At 31.6% G+C, this 11,439-nt stretch overlaps 1 pseudogene; it reads right to left on the bottom strand.

The window, feature by feature from the left end:
* Window positions 1-1,404: 1,404 nt before the first annotated feature.
* Window positions 1,405-10,266, bottom strand: LOC128159319 (prion-like-(Q/N-rich) domain-bearing protein 25; annotated as a pseudogene).
* Window positions 10,267-11,439: the final 1,173 nt, after the last annotated feature.

Below are 11,439 nucleotides of genomic sequence, written 5' to 3' on the forward strand. Positions count from 1 at the left end.
AAGATCCTGAAAAATGTGAATGACGGTGGTCGTAAATGACTCAGTTTACTGATACCTTTCTACAGATGTAGGAATTGTCTAGTTTATTTGACTCATTATATCTTTGACACTCCAACATTTACACAAGGATCAACAAAAATGGTATTACCATTTATTAAACTTGTTCACTATCTGTTGTAAAAGTAAATATTTCAATATCTGATATTTCATTGAGTATGCCACTAATTTTAAAAACGTCAAACCTGGTGTTTTGAGAATGAAATACCGACGAAAATATCTTTATTATCATACTTTTTAGGTTGATGGGGTTTTAGTGCATGTGGATTTTCTGTAAAGGCAGAATAATTAAAAAAAAAAGAATATTTAGAATACTTTTGAACATTCTTTAACAACGTAAAAAAAAAGTCAAAATAATGATATTTAGTAATGTATGAATTGAGCAATTGTTGAAAAAAAATTTTTTATGCCGGCTAAAAGAATTTTTTTCTCTCGATTTTTGTTAATTGTATTAGATTTAATGTACAAATTTTCTTTCAGAGTAAAACACCGCTGTAATTGACTGTAAGATCCCCGTCTAGGAGTCACGATGCCCGGATACTCGGTTGGCTAGATGTCCTGATACTCTCGAATACTCGTATAACCGGATTGCTTGATTTTTCGCATGAGTTCCAAACCAGCATATATAAATTAAAAGTTATAAGCAAACATAAATTACACATATGCACGCCACACCTTCTTAACACCTTTTATATAGTAAATTCATGATCAGTGTTAGATAAGATATTCTTTTCAGTATATACTCCAATCCTCATATACACAAAAATCAAACTTTATTGCAATAATGCATATTTCTACTCAAAAGACAACCTGTAAAGATAAAAAATTACGTATTCTAATAAACCTATAACACCCAGCATTAAAAACGTGTTTCTTAATAAATAATAAAAATGAAACTTAACATAAATTCATAGAACTAATGAGCATATGTGAGTGCTTTGGGAGAAATAAATGGAATGACGATAAAATCAAGACAAATAAACCTCACCTCAGAAAAAAAATTATTGCCGTGCAAGGTCAGAGTCAGCAGTGTATGAATTTCATCTGGGTTGCAGATACGATTATGTACAAAATAAATGTCGATGATTACATGAAATACAAGAACAATTAAAGGGCTACCTACTCTCAAGACAGCGGTGTGCAAACTGATGCACCGGCTGAATGATTTCTTGTCCAGTAAATTGTAGGTTGTTTACTATGAAACTATAGCTTAGCTACAACTGTGTCGAATGTTGTCGAATGATTATATGATAATGATCCCAAGTTCCAACATAAATGCATGTGGTATAACTGGGATGCTTGTACTAAACTTTTTCGATGGAAAGTATTAATTGATTAATCAATGAATCAATCAAAGTGTATTCCATCTCCTGTGAAATTTAAGTCATTTGTTCTCATAAGATAAACCACAGTTCAACTGTTCCAAGGAATGAGTAATCCTAGTGTTTCTTCGTATATTTTTTGAGGTCTTAATAAAATCATCTTCTTCAGCAATGTTATTAAAACAAAAAATAGCTCTTCCATTTCTTTTTTTACATTTTAAGTTTAAGGCTGATTGATGTTATCGCAGAACGGTGTAATCAATAAATTATCAAACAAAGGCCATGCGAGAAAATGGTTGACACACGGTTCCCCGGGCGCACAAGGTTTGCAGTCGTCAAGCCGTGTAACAACCCTTCCAACACACACACACACACACACACACACACACACACACACACACACACACACACACACACACACACACACACACACACACACACACACACAGATAGAGAGAGAGAGAGAGAGTTTTCATAGTGATTTTTTTATTTGACTAAAGAAATTAGTATTTATTGAAGCACTGTAAATTGGTTTTTTTTCGTTGTGTTGGATGATGACCAACGGTTCTATTCATTGAATAAGTCCTTTTTTCCCTTTACAAGCGCAGTTTATATTTTTGTGTTTAACTACATGCATGACTTATCGACACGATAATAATAAATTTCATTTAATCATGATGTAATGATACTATTCTTAGCATTAATGATGCGTTACCATTCCGACATTTTAAATCGCTATTGTCCTCCATGTATCCGTTTTCACACAAACAGAATTTTCTATGACCTAATTCTTTGCAGACTCCACTAACATTGGTCCTGTTACATTGTATGTCTATATCACATTCTTCATACAGTATTATTATTTCTGTTAAGACGAAAAATAATTTAAACTTATATTCTATTTTACAAGCGAGGCGATGGGTTAGTATTAGATACATTTATTTCATTCAATTGTCGATATCATTATTGTAATGACCAATGTTACTTGAGTTTAAATCAACAAATTGTTTATAACATGAAAAAAAAACCCGAATGTATAGTTACCTTTAAAACAACTCTCATTGTATCTTATGTATCCACGATTACAGTGACAAACTTGTTCGGTGTTTATATTAGCCTTACAAACACTGCTGTACCTGTACATTGTCCGTTAACATAGCAGGGCTCATCAAGAGTCAACCCAACTAGTATAAGATATATATATATATATATATATATATATATATATATATATATATATATATATATATATATATATATATATATATATATTTGTTTTATCAATTTACTAGAATAAAATCAGTGTATATTCAACCTCTTGTTGATTTCATATTAGGCTTATTTTATATTTTTTTGTTATTTAGCAAATCAAATTCATAACTTAGAGTATACATGTATATATAAAACCGTATTGCTTCCCGATGTAATTCTCAAAGTCACTAAATCATGTTTTGCAAAATAGAATTTTTTTATTTTACTTTAAGTACTTTGAAAAAATTGATTTCACTGTTTTGCGGCTCACGTGTTACATACTTTTTAATGTGTATAATCACTATGTAATGAGTGAAATAATTGGTCACATGATGCCGATGTCATTCTTTAATAAATTAATAAATGAAATTAACGCAGGGATTCTAGCGACTCTCTTTGTAAAGACAAACTTGCTGATTTATGCACCTTCTTTCAGGCTGCAGCAGGGTAACACTTTCAAATACTGATTCTTTTCCTTTAGTCCATTTATTTAAAAATCCACCACCTACATGTACCTCCCCTCCACATTTTTAATGTTAAATTTTATATAATTATGTTTTATATTTCCTCTGTGTATTTAACGTATACGTACATTAGTTTTTTTGATATTTGGGGCGTTTTTAGACCACAAAGGTTTTTTCTGACAGTATTACCGAAAAAGACATTAATGATAACCTAACAATAAATTGACTGATAAACGTTAAGACCATAATTTTTTCCATCGTCAACTTTCCTTACATATGTAGTAATATACCTTCTTCACCTGCATGTAGCGTTTTTGTCTCTCAGTTGATACAATGACAAGAGCTTGCTCCACTTATAAACAATTCCTTAAAAGAAGCAAGCTACAGATCAACAGGTTGATAAAACAAGATTATCAACAGTATCGATTAAAGGCATCATTTCGTATGTTCTTTTGTCGATACAACGACATTGTCAGCAAATACAATCTTTTGCTAGGTCGTATGCTGTTTATTATGATATCAAGTAAATAAAAAAAAAGACCGATACAACATGACAAAAACATGCTATAAGACAGATTAGAGGAACGCGCACACTAGACAATAAGTCTTCATGTTGAATTTAATGTAAGCAGAGCGTTTGTTCTTAGAAACGATATATATTGAAGTCTACATATGAATTATGTATGTGCAAGAGGTTTCGATTTTCAAAAAAGTGATGTTGTCGAAGAAGACGTTTTCCGAAAAAAAAAACAAAAAAAAATAAATAAAAAAAAACCAACTAAATAATTTTGGAAAACGTGAAAGTTTTAGCATGGACGTAGATATTTAAATTTTTCGACGTCATACAGTACATCGCCTGACAAATCAAATTCATCTGCTTCTTAATAAACAAGCATTCTGAGAGAATTGCATAAGCAATACACGTCCCCTACTGGTCTGTATTATTTTATGAAAGCTTCGAAGCATTCATCTATTTCAAAACTGTTATAAACGAGATGTTATGCTTTAATCAGAAATAAAACACACGGGAAATTCAAACTACATCGTTGATATGGAAATGAAATAAAAATGGGTAAAATAATCTTTATTTTATCTCATGTAATTTCGGCAAGTCCATTAAGTATTTGCTGGTAGAAATTTGTGAAAACAATGCACTGCAGAATATCATTTCTTACCCTCTTCTGTACCCCAAATAAAGAGACCAACCCGAAAACGAACCCGATTGTAATAATACAAAAACACTGTCGATTGAATTTACAACACAATGTTTGACACTATTTTACAGAGCTTATTTGTTAATTAGAAACAATAAAAGGAATGGTACAAGTAATGCACGATATCATTACTGACTATATACTTTCCCCGTTGATCCAATACACACCGAACCCGATAACGAACCCGAACATTAAAAAATTGGAATATAAAAAATTAATTTTCTCGAAAATATGTCAACCAGTGTAAATTTGATCTGAAGTTTGACGTTTTGAAGCTGTTCAGCAAATTTCATATTATTCCTCAAACGCATAAAGAATAAAAGTGTGGAAAACTGATGTGGGACAGACAGACGGACGGACGGAAGGACGGACGGACGGACGGACAGACTGACTGACGCAGAGGAAAGCTATAGTCCCCTCCGGTGAAACCGGTAGGGGACTAATAAATCAGGAATAAATTTTTGGGGGGCATCGTTAATCATAGGGTCAATAAACAAATCAAAGTTGTCTGACAAAACTGCAGTAAACAACTGATTGCCGATTAAGTTTTTGATATTTTAAAAATATTCTCATAAACAAATTTAATGCTGCTTTATAGAAAGTCATTGTATATTTACATTTCGTCCGTCCTTACCATTGAAGCAAGTTCCTCCGAAAATTGCTTTTCCATCTGGGCAGTAGCAAATTTTCTGTCCCTCTACAACTTTACACTCGTTTGCACCATGAGATCCAGTACACTGCTCAGACCAATCACAGGACGCAAGGAAATGAAGATTCACTAAATTAATGAATATATGGAACACTAAATAGGTGTGTTTTCGTGTCGTTAACTTTATTTATTATTATTTTGTTAGAAGATTATGATGTAGTATAATGGTATCGCGGGTATGATAAGGCAACTCTCAGCGATCAAATTCCTCTAATTGATATGATGTCACAATAAGCAGCATGATGTCATATTTTACACAGAAATATGTCGATTTTAACTTTATCTCTGGTTTAAATTATAAAAACTACAGGCATAAAATATCACTAGAAACTCTTCTAACTGAATATATCTTCGATTTCTCTGTATTACGTATAATTATCATTGATGACGTCACAAGCATGTTTAATAGAGAGGATCATGTCGGGAGACAAATCATCGGAATGCAGTGTAAACAATGCCGAAATAAGACTTATTAAATACAGATACCTAAGATTTAGATGAGTGTCAGTTAGGATATCATCAGGATAATAAAGGCATGGATATTTTGTTTAATCAGCGAGTGTTATAAGGTAAGCAGATCTACATTTATGTGGCTTGACCAGCCTTTCCTCTGTTAGTGTGTACAAAAAAAGGCAAAAGTGTAACACTACCCCGGGTATTATGAAAGATGACTTTGGTAAATATCAACGGTAAATGACCTAAACTACTTGAAAAGTGTTGCTAGAATCCTGTGCTTCGTTGTTTTAAATGAAAAATACATACTGTTTTCAATGAAATTATGGCAGTGGAGAGGGTTTCCGACAAATATTGACAATATTTTTTTTATGCGATTAACAATAGGATTCTAGCATTATTACTAATAAACGTGAACTAATTGCCGAATTATTGTAGCAAACATACAAATGAACTTCGGCGTATTGTTACACTTTTTGATTTTTTGTTAAGGTAAAACAGTGATATATTTTTAACTGTCACGTGATACTATGGCAAGGCAGCTTCAAAGATCGAGTCGATTCCGAAGTAGAACAAAGTACTGAAGAACTGACGGGAGTTGATTTTGTCGATGTTTATTCATTTTTAAAATCAATATGTTATTTTGCATGACAAGTACATGTTTTTTCTAATTTGAATTACGCACATTTTATGATAGGAAATTTTGGACAAGAATGTCGAGATACCCTCATATGAATCATGTGAAATAATACTTAAAGATAAAATTAATTTTATCAAACTATGTATCTGTAATAGAAATATCTCTCGAAAATTGTATAGATCCAAGACTCTAGTCTCGTTCGACCAAACGCTCGGCTGACACCGTAAATCTCCGACAAGGATTTACGGAGACAGCCGAGCGTCGAGTTGAATGAGACTATATTGAACTCTGGCGTAGGAATACAAACGACTACAAAAAATATTTAAATTGTTCGTACCATTTAAAATCTGACTATTTTCAAGGAATTTATAAAAAAGTTTCCTTGAAAAAGAATGCTTTAGAATACATTACATGGAATTTATCAATTATTTTCAAGAACTAAGTCTTGTCAGCAGCAATGATTTGTGCTGAGGTCCAAACACTGTTTCACTTTCGGTTTGTGTGAGTAACTGCATAGGAGAGTTGATTAAAATCAACTCCCAAAAATAACATCTTGGTGAACACATTCACTTGGTATAGATATTCCGCAGTTTTCATAAAAATAAACAGTTTTTAAATTGATCATAATTTTGACGGTCATTAAACTCAAAGTTGCCTTAACCTACTTGCGATCGTTCTGAAATGGCTTACTTCTGTAACACCTGGATTGTTTTTCAATATATCCATGGGTACATCTATAGGTCGGCTGCGATATTCCATAGCTAGAACATGTGTTTGCTTTTTACGTTCCAGAACATTGCTGATCAACTTCACAAGTTTCGTTCAGGGAAAGTCCACCTAAGCAAGTCATGATTTCAAACACAAGAACAAGATAAGTGTTTCTCATTTCTGACAGACTAAATATAACTGATCATTGCGATTCAGTTACTTTATCTTCCTATTGGCTAAATATGATTTCCCAGCATCATTGTGTGGATATAATATGGCAAAAGCATGTATATCAAATGTACGTTAATGTTAAATCATCTTTCTACAAAGACACACGCTTGTAACATTATACGTATACTCATGTAGACATTGGACTATGCATTTACAGACGGGCAACATACATGTATCATTTTAATATTTAACAAAATATATAATTTATAAAACAATGTAAACCTGAAACAAACTGGTTGTTCTTGTGTTGATTGACATGATAATCTACTTAAGCTGCAGTTGACAATTTTGTAAAATGATAAACAGCGATAAATGCGTAGAGGGAAGTTGTACCATGTTTAAATTCCTCCCTGATCTCACTACTTCTATTTATGTCTTAACGAGGCCGGGTCTAATTTTTTCTGCCCTAGATTTTTGTATGAAATTTTTTTTACATGAATTTCAACTGATATAATTATTATTTAAAGATAAAATAATGAAACATTTACCACGCCGTTTGTTTAAGGGCTCATCTCAAAGTTTGTTAATTTTTAACATAGGACCCTATGGGATTTTGCTTGAAATGTATCAGTTTTGCACATTTTTAACATTTTCTTAAACTTCTGCCCTAGGGATTTCTTGTTCTGTTCTACATATTAAAGTTATTGCTAAAAGACATCAAATGGTCAAATAAAAAACCCTTTCACCTCCTGGTTTGTTCCAGGGGTCTTATCAAAGATGTTTTTTCTATGCCCAATATCCCATTTTTTGTTTGACAAAGACGGAAATGGTGATCTTTATAATATTATTAAAACATTCAGACATATTTACATATGTAGGTCATAAATGAATATATAAAATCAAATATTAAGGGTCATTAATATGAAATACATGGTTACTGTCTTGAAATAAATGAATTAATTTATATCTAGGCGGGTTAAGAAAACGAGACAGAGGACTAGGCTTGATGAACCTTCTTCACGATTTCGACCCGAGCCCAAATATAGCTTATACTTCGATACATGTATATTTATTTCACAATAAAATATAAATTTTACGCATCAAACGACCTATTTTCAACAAATTTCGCTGAATATCTGCATTTGAAACTATCACGCCATGGCGTCAACAAAGCAAAAAGAGGACGTCACAATACAAATGAAACGCTGCACGAAAGCGTGCGTACTCGTTCTGTACTCGGCCTCGTTAAATGTATCTCTGTGTACAAGTTCCTACCTTTAATGCAATTGGAACCACTAGTGATATAATCTTTCATACAGGAACAAACGTTTGTTTCGAAGACATCTGGATGCATATTTTGTTCCCGAACATTGATCTTCTTTTAAACAATTTTCCCCAAGGGTTAAGCCAACTAAAATGAGATGTATTAAAATATAGACAATGATTAGAAACTAAAAAAAGAAAAAAAGTATATTTGAGATTTAATTCTGGACTTTGAAATATCCAGCCTTTCGAGAGAATTTATTCATGTGGACTTATTTTGTCAATATAGATAAAACATAAACAGCGTCTCACGTACATTCATATATATAGACAGCTACATGTAACTGTTGAAGCACTACTATGTTTTACATTGATTGATATCATACTAAATTTATAATCATAAACATACTTTTAACACATTGTCCATCAATTTCCTTGTAGTCGTGTAGACACTGACAAGTTCCCGAGTATCCAGAATATCTACACTCACTGTTGTTGTCTTTACATGTTGCATGTACATCACATGGTTCATTAATGTGGCATTTTGCTAAAACATTAGAATCAAGACGAGTACGTTACAATTAACATTAAACAAATATGGTTTTGATGAATTCGTGTTATATACTCGTATGTTGTGGATTTGGATGATTTTTCTTAACTTTTGTTTTTAGATAAAATGTCATTGTAGTATTTACTGCCCTGATTTATTCCCTTAGGGTGATCACAGATATTTGTGATTTCGTCATAAAAATTAACCAAAGTTTTGAATGATAATTGTTATCGATAACATATATGGTATGAAATTATATTTTAATTAAACAAAATTAACAAAGCAAACAACTTTTGTCAACTGCTGATAAAAAGTGTTATGTAACAAGGTGTATGTATAATAAATTAATACCAACTTCAAATATCATTGTTTTAAAATCTGCTGTTTATTTATTGCAAGTAGATAGAAATTATCGTGTTGGATGTTTTTGAAAGCATTTCCCTTAAATGATTTACTAATACTTAGTCTGATGCACATTTGGGGTTTTTTTTAGAACACGAATATTTATAACGGATAATAATTCAACTAATTTAAGGGCCATCAAGTTATAACAAAGTATTGATTGATAGTTGTTTTAAAAAAAAGGAAATATAAACAGACAAAAGGAAGGTGATGATTTTTTACGGTATTTTACAGTCAATGTGCTATAATCATATCATATGAATATCAAAATATACTTATACATGTCATTAAAACCCGAGGTTCAAAATATTCTCAATAAACAAATTGAATCATATGGAATTGGGACCCAAGCTTTTTTGGTCATCGTTTGAAGAGAAGAGAAATCATTCGAACGGATGCAAATTTGTTGATTAATGGCTTGATATCTACTACAGACCTCCATATTTATGTCACAGTGAGCGCTACTTTTACATGTGATTCCATTTCCAACTTAAATAAAGCAAACAAGTGAATGAGCAGAAAAAATCGCATGGAGAAATAATCTTGTTTTTTATAATTACTGTTGAAAAATTAATATCTTTGTAAAGATGTGTCTGCTGTACAATTTTAGTGAGTTTTAAGAAGAACGTCAGAGAAGTCATACGACAAATAGAACCAGCAGAGGATTTAAATGCATTTTTTTTCAAGACCTACTTAAGCACAACGAGTACCTGTCTTGCCTTCGCAAATCAACATCATCTCCACATATTGTGAATTAATTGCTGATTTACATGAAGGTTGTTCCAAATAAAATGTGTACGTCCTTCCAAAAGCAGTGTATTTTACTCGGGCCGTTGTTAATTTCGACTTTGCTGAACTATTGATCGTTTCTTTCATGAAAATCAAGCATCGGTCTTCGGCAGTTGAATGTTCTGAAATGTAATGATTAACAAATTTTAACACTCTATTTAACAAGTTTAAAAGACTGACGAAAAATAATTGTTTAATTCGATTTAACCTTTAGTAATATATGCTGCTATGCTTCCTGGAAGAAAACCACATTTACTTCCGCTCTTAATGAATGTCAAGAAATCGACATAATGGTAATCCCTAAAAGAATAAATCCAAAATGACATAGATTAAGTTTTTCAATTATTCGTCTATTATGAAATAAGTGAAAAAATGAAAAAAGAAAAAAAAATCTAGAACCGATAGCCATTCACAATATAAAAACTTACCCAAGAAACATGTCCGCGCATAATGGATGTATCAATGTTGTGAACAATATTTGGACGACTGCAAGTTTTAAAAATATTTATAAAACAGCGTACTACGCAGAAACTCATTCTATTTTTGTAATTAGAAAAAAGATTTAGCATTCTTATACTTACACATTCCCTTTTGAAAGTATTTTTCTGTCTTGACGATTGGCATAATTAAGATTGATAAAAAATATCACTTCCACCATACATGAAATATCATTTCTCAGTAAACCTGACTAGAACTGCTGTCCTGCCATACAATCATTCCAAAGTTTCCGAATTTCTTCCGCCATTTAATTTAATGAACGTGTGGTAATTAATCAAATGATTTTTTCGTAAACACGGAATGTAAAGCTAAGTAGTTTTCCTGTTTAAACCGAAAACTTATTCTGCATCGAAACTCGTGCCATTTCCGATTACTGTAGCTTTTTAATATACTTTTTGATATACAAAATAACTCTTTAATATTATTTGATTGATGTAAACTATACTTCAAACTACAATTTCTTTTTATTTCATTTATGGAAGATATGCACTTTCTTTGTATATCAGCAAAAATATACATTTTAATAACATATTGACCAGTACTGAATTAGTTTAACTTTTTGGTAGCAATCAAGCAATTAGTATATAAAACAGAAAATGAAAAAAATAAATCTATCATTACGTGTAGTACTAATTAATAATCATTATTGCAAGAAATATGGTCATGAATATGACGTTGAAATAAACGTTCATGCTCATATGATTAAATACCCTAAATATTCTCTTCACATGAGCTCAACTTGGTTAAACATTGTTTAAACCTACCCCCATGATCAACTCGTTGACCTAGCATGTAATTTCTGGTTACAATGTAAAAAACTGTGTTGAATCAATAAGGTGTGATTATGAGATTTAAATAACATATAATATGTAAGATAATGTTACCCTTGTCAAAATCATATCTTTAATACAGTACAGTGACATAGGACTGGGTGTATTACATAGAGAA

Source organism: Crassostrea angulata, chromosome 8 (genome assembly GCF_025612915.1).
Source record: "Crassostrea angulata isolate pt1a10 chromosome 8, ASM2561291v2, whole genome shotgun sequence".
NCBI lineage: Eukaryota > Metazoa > Mollusca > Bivalvia > Ostreida > Ostreidae > Magallana > Magallana angulata.